Source organism: Parambassis ranga, chromosome 16 (assembly GCF_900634625.1).
Source record: "Parambassis ranga chromosome 16, fParRan2.1, whole genome shotgun sequence".
Taxonomy (NCBI): domain Eukaryota; kingdom Metazoa; phylum Chordata; class Actinopteri; family Ambassidae; genus Parambassis; species Parambassis ranga.
Window position 1 is genome coordinate 3,843,645 of NC_041036.1, and position 14,611 is coordinate 3,858,255.

Sequence of the window (14,611 nt, forward strand, 5' to 3'; positions counted from 1 at the left end):
ACACTGGAAAGGTCTCTACCGGAGCGTGATGTTATGACAATAAGCACCAAGTACAAAAACAACGGCAATGGGAGATCAGAGGTGTATAACTGGATTTAGCTGGATTTGTTGACATACAAACAAGTGAAACAGATCCTTAATCAACATTTGGAACCACATTTATCAACAGAGGAGAATATAAATCAAACCAAGAGCTCTGTAAGATTTGGGTGGGATGTGTCAGTCTAGATTCATTAGTGCTTTTGTAACAGTACCTCCATCACCCTCCCCAACCCTAAACTGTATTTTTCACATTAAACAAACCACAGTTACCTCATGTGCTTTCCAAATTATCTCTTAACTTCAGCTTATTTAGGAGACTCTCTTACTCATAATCAACATAACATGAGAGTCTGCAGCCAAGGCTCGGCATTGCTGAGCTGCAGGGTCATCTCCAATGACATAAATAAATATGATAAACATTTGTCTTGGTCATGCAGCCAGTGGAAACCAGTGTGATTTAATATCAAAAGACATATTTCAGCAAATCGCAGGAAACGAGAGAGCTTCATTTCTGACAAATGAGGAGGGGAGGAATTTTGGAAGTTCCCCTTGGGGTGCAATAATAATTGAAGCCAGATTTTCTTGTTGTACATGTGGGGGGAAAACACTGGCGGTTTGACATATTTGATTGGTCATGTGAAGACCACACCGCTTGGCCAAGAGGAATCAGAGAACGCCTTGGGAAAGCACGGCACTCACTCTACCCACCATATACACGGACGAAACTAACAAAACATACAGAGTGAGGCAGGTGGAACACACCCTTCTGCTGGGTCTCACATGCCATTATCAGACATCTGCCTGCCACTGCTGTGTGGAAAATATGGAGGAAAATGAAAATAACAAGTCATAAATGACATGCTTTCGCAGATGAGGACGGCAGGGAGGGAAAAGAGTGAGAGCGAACGGGATTTTTTTTTTTTTTTCCTCAAACATAAGTACTTAGTTTTGCCCTTGTTCCTGAGCCAACCTTATTTTAATTGCAGGAAAAGACCACAGAAACATTACTTTTTACGACAAAATTCTGCTATTTATAAAAGCGGATCAAAAGTTCTGCAATAAGAATGTTCTGTTTCACAGCGTTCATGGCTATTATTTTAAAAAACATTTCTCCCTCTTCTGACACAATTTAAACCCAATTTAAAGTCGAAAAAGCCACTGGGCCGATTTTGCATCAGAGCTGAAATATGAGGGCCCGGATCCAACGTTATTATGGCCCAAAGTCAAACCCTCCACCCAATTCAAGCCCTCCAGTGGGAAACAGCAGACAAAACAGTGAGGACATGGCAAGTGTTATGCATCCAGCATATGCAGGAGTTGGACGGAGCGCTTCACTGGTACTTCATCACTGAGGGAAAAAAAAATAAAAATAATGATGCTCCAAATGCCTTTGAACAGGAGATATTCAGTCAAATTTACAAATGGGCCATTAATTACATGTTACGTTCGTCTGTTTAGCATTCTTTAGGCCTATCCATGTGCTGGGCAGAGCATCAGTCATAATGTGTGTTATTAGGTAGATGTGTGGGAGGAGCGAGTGTGTAACGCGGAGCAGATTGGGGATCGTGTGCCGAACTGGCAGAGGGATTCTTCTGGGCATGTGTATACCACACCAGTTACAACACACAAGAGGTCCATGAAAACATACTGTTGTTGCATGCCCTTAAGGAAACATTCAACTGAAACCATTAGAAAATTCAAATGACATTCATTTGCACAGTGTTATTTGCAAAGAGAAGCATGGTTACATGAATATGTAAAATAGGTTTGATGAAAAAGAGTGAAAGTGGAGAGCCTGATTACTATACTGAGGGTTTGAAGGCCAACTGTGGTTCAAGGTTGTAAAACAAACCACAGTGGGATCTGGTTGAGGCTCAGGGCCCACTGGTAGTATGTGGAGTGTGGGAGCAGTGGGTTGTGTTGAAGCCGACGATCCTGTGGGGCAGGGTGCATTGTAGCTCATAGTATGAAATGGTCTCCAACTCTCCTGAAGTCTCCATCCACTTTCCACCCGATCCCCTTCCCACTCCCGGCCCCAGGCCAGTGGGACAGGAAGCACCAGGGTAATACCAAGCGCCGCTGGCTTCTGGATCTCGTCACTTTCGAAACCCGCAACCTGAACCCGCAACCCCAGACCTGTTTTTCACTCCATTTCCCCAACAATCACATGCAATACATGTCTGCTTACATGTTGAACAGAGGCAGGGGTATATGTAAATGTGTGCAGCATGTGAATGTGAGGGAGGATGGGGCCCTCTGCTTCTTCTCTGCTGATAGAACATACACACTGAGTAAAGATTTCATTGAGGTTTCAGGTTTAATTCGGTCGAGTCAGGATAAATTAGGTTTGTACACAGATGTTATGTATTTCATGATTGTTCCGTGTACTTTATTTTGAAGAGACCCCAACTACTGTGTATTTAAAAAAGAAAGTTCACATGCTACGTAAACAGTAAACAGTGCATATCTTGGTGTGTCATTTAAGTGTATCATGCAAAAAGATTGTTTTTTTGTGTTTGTGTGAGACCAGCATGATCCCTCATCCATAAATTGTGTAAAAAGAAGGTCTTCAATTGAGGTTGTGATATTCTCTGTGGCTCCAAATTTTATTAGCCAAACAACATTAGCACCCTTTCGTGGTATTTCAGTTGTGGAGAAGCCAAAGCTGCACAGTGGCTTCTCAATCAGCCTGCCTTGACTCCCAGAGGCTCAAAGCACAGAGTCCCGCCGGGCCTGTGTGTGTGCCGAGGGGGAATTCATAAGCATTATGATTCATGAAACTTGCAATTACTTAGTAAGTTAAGCACCCCTGCCTACGGTGGTCCGCTCTGAATTGCCAGAAATTCGGCAACTTCTGAGCTGTGGATTTATGACCCCAGTCAAGTCCAATTGCTGTTAATTTGCATCTACCAATTATAGTAATTAAGGCTCCGAATTAGAATGCTGAGCAGCCTGCGGAGTGAGAGCGGGGGGGAAAATGATGCTGTGGAACAAGGCGAGTCAGCAGAATATCAAATCCAGTCACTTGGGGACTTTAATGCCACTGCTACTAAAATGATTTTTTTGATCACTGGAGCTCTTTCTTGAACAGAAGTCAAACACAGTTGCAAAAACAACAAAATATCCAAGACAACAAAGCTGCAACAATGCTCCAAATTTGTCACTCTTGGCAATCCAAAGGTACTTACTCATGGGTGCTTGAAGCCAAGTACAACAATTCCAATCTATAGTTACTCACTGGCACAATACGCAATAAACAAAAATTGTTGCTTTTGATGTACTAACAAATTCCCATGACAAAGACGCAATAATCTACTCTTTTTTAGCCCAACGGCATGACTCATCTCCACTGCTGCTCCCAACAGAAGCCTGTTATTCATTAGGCTGATTGCACTTTAAAGACACTCATGCTCGACCAATTATATCATATTTACACAAGATCTTACGAGGAAACTATTACTTCTGTATACAATACAAGCGGAGCTAAGCTCCAGCTCATACCACCCTCATGACAGCAATACATGATAGTAAGGAGTAAAAGGAAAGCAGTACAGAAGACGCCCTCTGTTTACAATGACATGGTGTATACCAAGAGTCCGTGTTTGCGCTTTGATTTCAACATATCTTAATTACAGGAGTCATTTATCTCTCATGCAGTTTACATGTCAGAGAAGTTATATTGTTATAAACAGGGCCTGTGTGAAGACACCGGCTAACACGTGCTTCCCTTGATGGCCTGTTAAAGATGTCAGTCTGGCCAACATAATTTATATGCTCATCATGCACTAATTCAAAATCTGCTTCTTGCATCAAACCTCCATGTTGCCATGTGTGAAGACGGAGCAGATATTTCATTTGGCTTGAGCAGATGTGAATTTCATGGAATTCACACATGCCCAGTGACGGTACAAATTAAACTGCTAATCTTTCATTATGTCCCATGATTCATTGTACAGTAAAAACATACAGTTTGCTACATTCACACAGAGGATACAGACTCATTTATTAACACATTACTTCAAAAAGTGTTTTTAAACCCATATATATATGTATATATATATATCTAAATATCACATATCGTTGGCTGTACATCAATCAGAGCTTTGATGCAGCTCCAAACTTGCATTTCAGTCTGAAGTACTCTGCAGTTTGTCCTGCCTAATAGCACTGCAAGGGCCATTTATTGAAACGCACAGATGTCATCCTCATCCACGCTGCTTCTGTTCTGCCTCGTCTTACACACACACACACACTTTGCCTGGTCTGTTTAGCTTTAGCTGAGCTCTTCTCCTGCTTCTGCTTGTATGTAACTCTATGCACGGAACATTCCTGGGTAACAGGGACAGTAATTCACTGGCTTCTCTTTGGATTCTTTTATATACTGGGTACATCTGTAATGGATCCACTGAAAAAAAAGGTACCTTAGATCATGGTTTGAGAACTGACTGAAGTTGTGGCTGCTGCTGAAAATCGCTGACAGGTTTTTGTATATGTACATCTGCATGTGCATCAGACAATCTTAGATCTTCCTCTACATATGCTCTTGAAGTTGCTGCTGAGAGTTACTACGAGTCATCTCTGTGTGTGTGTGTACGTCACCATCGGACAAAGCTACCATTTTTCCCATAAAATTGAGTGGGCCGGTGCTTGTGAAATCACTTCCTCTGTTAGCAGTAACAGATTTGATATGCTTCCTCCCTGCTCTGAAAGTGGACATAATGCTGCTTTTATAAAACATGTCAGGCAGAGTTTTAGCAGCGGGTCCCTGATGTAGAGGTGTGAAGGGAATGCCTCGCTGACTTCAGACCTCAGATTGAAACCAGATTTGTGTCCCCACCAAGTAATTTTGCGATGATGTAATCCCACTGCCATTTTAATTTGAGAGGCCTTATCTTTAATTAATCGCTAAACACATGCTTGGAATAGATTATTCATAACTGGCTGCAGTCGGGAACATGGCAGGGGTAGCCAAAGATCTGGCTTGCCCTCATATGTGTGCAGTCATTTTCATCAAGTTAAAGCAGAACAGGCCCATATCCTCAATGCTACTTTTGCACTAATTAAAGGAAAATAATCCTTTTGCTGGAGGAAGACTCCAGATCCAAAGTCAGTCTGTTTGGCAAGACTCTCGTGTGTGTTCACTGATCTGACTGACAAAGCCCCAAGTGTCTAAAACTTCTTTTAAAACATGAAAGAGTCAGAGTCACCCAGGACTAAATCCATTTAGTCAAGCTAATGCAGCTGTAAGCAGATTGAGGGTAACTGATACAGCATGAGCAATAATTGTACAGCTGCACCTCATATGTTGTGTCAGACTTGTTGACCAGATTGTCACAAAATAGAATTTCTCTTATTGTATAATGCGTAACTGCTGAGTAGAAATATAATGTCGTCTTCAAGATCATAACACACAGTCAAAGTTATAAAAACAATTCTCTGGCAAACTGTACAAACATCATCTATTAAATGTTAGAGTGGTGTATGGGCACATGCAGCATATATTTCCTCTATGGTATGAGGAGACTCTCAAATGGTGATGGTTACAGGCTTCTGAGTATTGTCTGTGATTTACTCCTACACATAAATTGTTCAATTCCTACTCCGGCAAAGGAGGGTGTTTTATGGAGCTGTAAAATTAGGCTCATTTTATGGATCCAACAGCATGAACCACTACTGTTTTTTTCCCCACTTTATATTGATTAAGCGGTTCAGCGTTGCCAAGCTGGTTCATATTAGTGCACACACAGGCACGTTGTGTGTATTTTTGAAGATGCTCATTTTTATCTGTGGAAATGAGGGTCTTTGGCAGAGCACTTTGAAGCTGATTACACCCTGTTTACAGCAATTATTGAATTCTGACAAATGTTTAAAGCAACAAGATTACATATCAAGGCCCAATCCTTCTTTGGATAAAGAATTTAAAAAAAAAAAACTTTCCTAAACAAAGTCAGGGGAATGATGGCCATATTTGATTAGGTTAACGTATGCTACAGGTTTAGCAGACAGGCTGAACAAACATGTAATTGGATAGCTAAAACAGTAGGTCCCTCTCATTGACGTTCTCCTCCGACTTTAAACATTTTGTTCTCATTCAAATTTCTTTCCAGCAAACAAAGGGGCAGCAATGAAACAAAATACAACAACTTGCTGCTGGAAGCTCCCACATAATGGAATTAAAAACTTATGTCTAAATCACAAGCTTTAAGGAGAGACAGTTCGGACTTTGAGAATATGAGAGCAGCTTAAAAGCTCCGGGTGCTGCCCAGGACTACATGACTACAGCCGCTTTCTCGTGAGATAGTGTTCAAATACTTTTATGTCAGCAAGGAAAAACAGCATAAAATAATTACAATAATCTGGGGCACATATGCTTCCTACATCAACTAATTCTTCCTCCTCTGTGAACGACTGCAGAGCCTGTGTTTATAATTCTGAAGCGGATCTCAAATTCATCCAGACCTCCAAGTGTATTTATACAATGTGACATTTCTATATGCAAAATTTCCCTCTTTTTCCCCCCTCTAACTGGGAAAATCAAAAGGGGAGACTGAACTCCAGCGCTTATCTAATTCTTCAACTGATACTGTTGATTTGTGGTGGGAGATGGAGGAAAGAGTGGAGAGAAGGTAAAAACAGGAAAGAAGATGTAAGAAATGATTCAGTAACTTAGTGTTGAACATAAAAGTGTAACCAGAAGCTTATTTGTAAAAAAAAATGTTTGAAACTTGGCCACATCTTGAGGAAAATTGGAATAGTGTTGGCATTTCTTAGTGATATAGCAAAAAAACAGCTCACAGAGCATGACTGATTTCTTTTTATCTGTGCTTTCTCGCAGTGTATTTTCTTTCTTAAGGGACTGGATTCTCCTAAAACCAACAAACAGGTTAGTGAAAATGCATCTCAAGACCCTAGAGGAGCAGGAATAAAGTCTGCGTTCAGCCAGTCTCATCTGGGGCTTGTCATATTTTACATGAGTAATGAGGGTGTTTGCTAAGAATCAGCCTGAGCCTGGCTGTTTGTCTGTTTGCAGGCAGTGCACCTTGTTTCAATAAGAAAGAAGAACCAAGGTACAATGTGAGAACCGCAAAATGGTGATAGAAGAAGAAGAAGTAAAGGGGGGGCTGCTGTGAGTGATGCAGACTAAGACATGGACGGTGTGTAAAACACAAAAGCCAACTTAGTATTGTGCTGCAACACCTCACTTCTGTTTCTTGTTTTCGTTCTGTCTTTCATTGTTGCTAGTCTACACGTCATCCTTACATAATCCCCTCTAATATATTTTTCTTCTCATCTCTGAGTATCCTCATTCATTCTCTCCACCCTTTCCTATTATCTTATTCACATACCCCTCACCCCACCCCACTCTCACACACACACACACACACACACACACTCTCTGTGTTTTGGTACAGTGAGGAGGAAGTGGCCCCTGCAGGCCCGGCTCCTGACAAACCACAACTCTAAACAGGCAGTGCTGTGAAAATATGGCATTCAAACAAGACAATGCCAAAACTCCTGACCGCCATGTCGACATCCAAACAGCTGCAGGCACTGAGAACGTTTAATGGGGAAAAAACAAAGACGAAAAAACAGATAGAAGAAGGGGCAAAATAATAAAATAAGTAGCAGAGAGGGAGGGTCACAAAAATCAAAAACATGCACAGCAGATCAGTGTCTGTGTTGAAGCTCGAGACTGGATTGGGCCTTGGTTTTATTAGGAAGAACAGAGAGATGAGAAAGACATGACGCTAACAGGATAGCCCCCTGCGGCATGGAGTTTCTACCCCCTGCAGAAGTCTTAAAAGCATATTGAACAGAAAAGCATGTGGTGAAGAGGCTGCAGCGAGACTGAGTGAGCGATGGTTTAGGAAGGAAGGAAGGAAGGAGGCAGGAAAACAACCAGTGCTTCTGTTGAGCAGAAAATCTGTACAGTCCAGGTGTAAAGAATTAGAGGAGATGGCACATCAAACAGGGCTATGCTCTGCCTCTTTCCTGTAGCCCTGGTGGCAGGAAATGCTCTACAGCATCCTGTGAGCTGACCAGAGAGAGACAGACGACAGGGTTCAACAAGGAGCCCAAATAAAGTGAGAAGTGAAGAACAGAAGAGGGCAGATGTAAAAAAAAAATCGACAACATCCTGCAGAGAGGAGGGAGATTAGTGAAGGGAGAAGCACATGGAGAGGCGGGAGAATGTATAGAAAGAACAGAGCAGAGAGGTTGGAGAAGGTGGGAGAAGCTCCAAAGAGGAGATGGCAGATTAAGTCAAGTCCATTTTGGAACATTGTGCTGTTGGACTAGGCCCGTTACAGCTACATGTATATGTTTTAGGGCTGGTGACAGTCAGTGCTCAAACAGCATATAAATATGGAAAAAGCTTCTGTGCTGTCACCTGTACGTTTTGGAAAAGCTCCGACTAAACACCTAACACAGGCAAAAAGCTGTAGTGTGAATGGAGCTGAGGCAGGTTGGCAGTCGCAGAAGCAGGAAGTTCATACTGTGAGATAGCACCCACCTGTCACTCAAGGCTGTAACGCTCAAAATTCTGCATAAATTTAAGTCCGCATATAATTAAAACGAGTTATAAAGTCAGCCATTTGAGCATAGGAATCTTTGGGGATGGACTCTTGGAGCCAGCCCCTGGGGGCTGCGGGGTGAACTACAATTTTTTTAACACATGTGCTGGTTCCCATTTGGGTCAATGATGACCACAAAAGTGGTCAGACTGATTAATGTTTGTGATAGACTGTGACAGATGGTTCAGTCCATCACCTGCCATTTTAAAAACGATTGCTCTTTCTTCCCAGATGGTTCTGTGGAAAAACACATCTGGTAAGTCAGGTTCATGTTAACCTGAAATTATGTATATTAGCTTTAGCATGTCTCATTTGGCTGCACGTGGACAGTTCCACAGACTGGACATGTTTGTGTGTGGCTTCAAAATGCATGATGTGCTTATTTCATGTAACTGAATGCGTTTTTTAGTCCATTTATAATCATCTCTGTGATGTGTGGATCTCTTGTCTCCTCAGTGCTGCCTGTCCAACATGTGCCTGTCAGCTGGATCTCTCCCTCAGCCTTCAAACCAGCCTTCTGCTCCCTAAAAAAACTCTAATGTGGCTTTTAAATGCTAACAATATCAGTCCATTACCAGGCTGCACATAATGTGAGGCCTTTCAAAGCTCTTCAAATGCCTCTCAGTTGTTAGAAGAGTAGATGGAAAAATATCAAAGGGGGCGTGGTGTGGGGGGGGGGGGGGCAGTGATGCTTTAAACACTGGCTCCTCATCATTACTGAGGAATGGAGGGGAGCTCTTGCCAACAATTGGACATTTCATTTAAGCGTAAGTATATGGAGCAAAGCATATTTGGGTGAGTGAATAATTTTTTTGCCCTGGCTACATGTGCGTAAGTATAGCTGTGCGATGATACATTGAAGGGGGCGGGGTGCTGATTGGAAGGCTGTTGTGCGTGTGTGTGTGAGATAAGTTATGGAGAGAAGAAAGGGGACCACCACAGTAGAATTGTCTACACAGTGGCTTCACATTTCCCTCAAACCTGCAGCTGAAGTAACATGACTGACACTCTCACATACACACAGAGCGCATTGTAGTAAAGTCTGCTAATCTTGAACCCATGAATAAAATCTGCGGTGAGTTAAACTGAATATACAGTCACTCTACTTTGTGAATACTCCTGAGAGTACGTTCATGATAAGTCAATGACATATCTGCAATAGACTGAATATTTGATGACCTGTTACACTTTTCAAACACATTTGACTTAATAATACACATAGACCAGAGTGGTATGCAGTTAAAAAAACTGGTAAAGACCAGGAGGAGGAAGACAGTTCTGAGGCCACTTTAGTGCCAGCCTCTGGTTCTTTTAAGTCTGGTTGGGCCTCCTGGGGTTGTAATGTGCCTCTTGTTACACAAGCATTAGGCAATTATGCCACTGGTTTCACATTGGCTTCCCAGAGCCACAGAAGAGCTTGTGGCTTCACACATGGACATTTGAAAGCATCTGCACATTCCTTCTTTCTTGAGGCTGACTTCTTTTTTGCCTCTGCTCTGGTCTGATGTTTAACTATGTAGTCTATTGATAACTAAGCTTATAGACAGCATTTAGCTTATGACATTAATGGTGTACATTGCTGAACTATTCTCTCAGAACTACATTTTAACTACACACAAAGCCTTACTGCTATAACAAAAGGTTGCCAACAGCTCTCCCACTGCGCCTATCATCTAACTACTTGGTGTGTGTCTGAACACATGCCTCGGGTTCAGCTATTTGGATGTAAACCTTATGGAAAGAAACTAGACAAAGTAGAGACACTGACTATCAATACTGTATTCCCAAAGTCCCCTGACAGTCCACCTGGTCTCCGCTACTGCTGTGTGGCTGGCCGATCAGGGTCTCCTTGTCAGTACAATGACAGCTTCAAACCCCACCATGCAGGATGCCAGAACATCAACATGTCATGAGCAGGGAGAAAAGGAACTAAACACAATTATGCACAAGGCTAGAGACACACACTGACGCACACACGGCACTTTTGCACGCACACACACAAACCAGGCTTTGACAGGGTAACACCGGTAGAATGTGTGTATCACAAGCTGCAGCTGAGCACAGAGCTTCCGAGGTTGTGCGTATTCTTAGAACCCTTATATCCTGCTTCAGGATGAGCCAGTTGCACTCACACACATGCAGGCACAAACACAGAGGCTGGAGCCCGGTGGTCAACCCCAGGATCAGGCCCTTTTTATGACTGAGGGACAGCTGAGGGGTGATCCCTCCTGCCTCTGTCAGCAAGCATCCCGACCTGACTGACAGCAGCATGCCAAAACACAAGAGCAGTTTCCGGGAAGCTCTGAATTAAGGTCTGACACCCACTGTAGAAGGCATGCAGAACTCCTCGTTGCTTCCAACAACAACACACACCGACGATGAAGGGGAAAAAAGGAAAAAAGAACTACAGGCTAGTGGGCGACTCAGGTTTACTGGGTTCAACTGATCGTTGAGTATGCAGATAAGCACAGTCTAATGCCTTCCCTTTTCACTCAAATTAAAAGGTTTATCCTCTGGGGCTGAAACCCAGGCTGATGTGTTTAAAAACTGCAGTTCATCCTGCAGCCACTAGGGGCTGGCACCAAAATCCCTATACACTCCCATGTTAAAATGGCCAGCTTTACAGCAGAAATAAACACCTTTACAGCCTTGCACAAAACCAATAGACCTTGTTATGGTCTATTGATAAGTTTCCTTTTTTGACAACAGTACAGAGGGTGTGTGTTAATTATGTGTTAATGGCACTGCCAACATGGAGACTCCCTCAGAGACTCAGAACGGCTCTTCAGTAACAGACAGGTGACGTAACAGAAACTAAGTTATAGCCATAGTTATATATTGTCAATAGATGGGAATGAAAATGCACAAAGCAGATATTTAAACTGGATGCTGTGGAGACTGTAACTGTAGAGAGTACACTTACACATTGTTAATTGATGAATTTATTTATTTGATGTGAAGGTTTTTCAGCAGAATTCCAACATTCATGCTCAGTCACGGAGGTCTTGTTTCAGTGTGCAACACAGGCCTATGTTAGCTTGCCAGCTACCTTATGCAGCAAAATATCTGAACTGATGACCTCACCTAATTAATCCACACTCCAGAGACTGACCTGGATGCAAAATTTCCTGGCTTTCCGTTAAGCAAATGACATCACCAGATAATTCTAGGAGCACAAGATCAATGTAGTGTTAAAGGGTTCTAAGTATTACTCGCTTCTACCCACCCATTAGAGATCTTGTGTTTGATTGAGGTTAAAATGTCAAAGCTATGATATGTATAAAAATGTGGAGCATGTAATATTTTTCCTAATAACCTGTAGGAAAATAAAGTGCACAAAGTGCACAGCTTCAGTGGCCTCACAGTGACACTTCAGGAAACACTGCGGCCAATCAAAATGAAGAGAATTTACTATCTTCGCATGACAGATGTTTATACCAAATATCATAGATGTCTAACCCAAAGTTATTAAGATATTTCAGGCTGGACCAAAGTGTTGGACCATTGCTTCCAAAGACAAACCTTCCTCTCAGTGCCAAAAAAGAGATGGAAAATAAGTTGTGGTTTACTTGTTTGATTCCCCTGTGGTGAGACTTAATCCCCCCTTCATTTCTCTCTGCCCCCCCCCCCCCATTTTTTGTACACTTATATGCATAAAATGGCCATAAAAGTGTATATAGCCAGACCCAGGCTGGGGTTTTCTCCCTCCTAATCCCCCTAAACCTCTAACTGCAGGCCGAGGAATACAAGTGTTGTGGTGCAATCTTCTCACAGAGCACAGGGCCTGAGAATAACATCACAGAGGCCACAGATATTTATGGAATGAACCACAGGCTGTACACAGAAGTCAGCAGACACCACAACACAGCACACAAGATGCTGTATACAGCTCCCTACTCATATACAACACAAGAGACTGCCATCTAAACACAAAGTGTAGAGCTGTGGTTTAAAGCTCAACGGTGATGGATAAGCAAAATTAGAGGGACAGGAAGACAGATGATAAGGATGCAATGTAATACATAGGTAAAAGGATGCAGCTATAAATCAGTGACTTTATTCATGTGAATTTTATTTGTAGTAATCTTGTAGTTCAGTGGTCCCTAGTCTGACAGAAAGAGGGACGGCTCATGGTCAGGTTTATACCCTTAAGAAGACAAATAGCCTCATAGTTTTGGCGGGCGGGATTGAACACAGCGGTCAGGTACTCTGGTTCACAGATCAAAGATCAAATCCACTAACATTCATCTGGTTTCCTCTGTTCTGCTCTCGTAACATTAGCTCCGCGCACACAAACCAAGCCTTTTCCTCATTCTTATGGTTTTAGAGACTAACAGAATTTTCTCCCATTCCAGGAAACCAGCTCACATGTGGCACGTGTTATATGATATATATTTGCTGTATCATCTGGGAGACAACCATGGTTCCCACAGAAAATAATGACAAATACCACTTTATCTAAAGTAAAAAAAAAAAAAGAGAGGTGAAGGGGGAAATAATCCACCTCAAAGCCGCAGCAGTGTTCAGTGGCTGAATCTAAACTTCCTGTTCACATTACAGCATGTTGTCTGAGTGCTGTTTCAACATGAGCCCTTCCGAAACCATTCCCAGTCTCATCTGTCGGCTCCACGCAGGCTATCCTGTCGGATTCAAAACATAAATTCTACTTCAAACTTTAATAAAAGGGGACGCATGATTTACTCTGGGTAGTGTCTGTCCCCATTTTTAAAACAATTTGATGTTGCATTAATCCTGAGTGTCAAGGCAATGTGAATTATGGCCTCTGCGTTTACCAGCACCAGGTGTTTCATTTGCTGGAATGACAAAAAACAATGTTTATTCTGGCTGACCCTTCAATCCTTGCTTATTTTATCTTCTTTCTCTTGAGAAAGAGAGGGAGAACATGGATGTTCATCTAAAGTGAGAGAGCAGAAGAGAGGGTTAAAAGGGAGAGGGGGAGAGAAACAAATGGAGCCAAATGATTTACAGTTGACCAAAAGAGGTCTAGCTCTAATCATTTCAATTGGATAGCTCCTTCCTCAGCCTCCCAGGCCCAAACAGAGCCTGGGGTTTTTGTGATTCCCCCCCCCCCCCAGCCCCCCCACAGCGAGTCTTGTTGATGAAATCTTTCACACTAGTACCCACTTTTACCCCTGTTTGACTGCGGGGTGGGTCTGCTCTAAGCCTCTTCTGTTGGCTGGCTCTGGATCAACATACTCTCATGGCTCGGTGCCATTCCTTCTTTTCTCAACTCTATAACAACTAGATTGACTACTGAAGTGCATTACAATGATTGAGCATTCGCCTTCAACGCACTAAAACAGAATTCTCTTAAAAATAATCATGCTGTATCAAAAAGAACTGCTATAAAAACATATTTAAGTCAGAGCAATAAAAGAAGCAGTAATGACATCAACATACACACATGGACAAACTAAAAGATCCGTACAGCTGTTTAGTCCAAAAAGCACCAGTGCAATTAAAAGAGATTTACTCAGTTGGTTTGACTTTGCCCACAGTTGCTGTGTTAATGACAAACTGACATATTTTTACCAAGAAAAAAAAAACCAAACTAGGCTAGACGAAGGAAAATAGATTGTCTGATTACATTTTGAAAGCCTGAAAGGAAAGATAAAAATAGATAAAACACAGGTCATGTCTGCCTGACAGCAGGGAGTAATAAGTTTTACAACATAATTCCATTTAACAGTAATTTTACATAATTACGGTGCATTAAACATATAAATGCTCGCCTGGTTGAGATATTCCCATTACTGCTATTATTGCCCCTGAAAAAAGTTAATTAATAAACGCGCTCAGCAGCCGAGGGGATTCTTTTTTTTTTTCTTTTTAAGCAACTCGTGTATATTAGAGTAGGACCTGAGTAGGTCACCGTGTGTGGCCCAGAGAGCTCTTCTCCACTGTGGCAGCGAAGCAAAGCCGGAGCACTTTTCGCTGGTGTAAACAAACGGGGAAATGGGGCACTTGGCAGCCGA

General features: G+C 42.3%; 1 protein-coding gene across 3 annotated transcripts in view; it reads right to left on the reverse strand.

Annotated features, from left to right (window-relative positions):
* The window catches only part of vps13b (vacuolar protein sorting 13 homolog B), a 263,370-nt gene that overhangs the window by 95,664 nt on the left and 153,095 nt on the right, over positions 1-14,611 (reverse strand). The gene's annotated exons all lie outside the window — the stretch shown is intronic.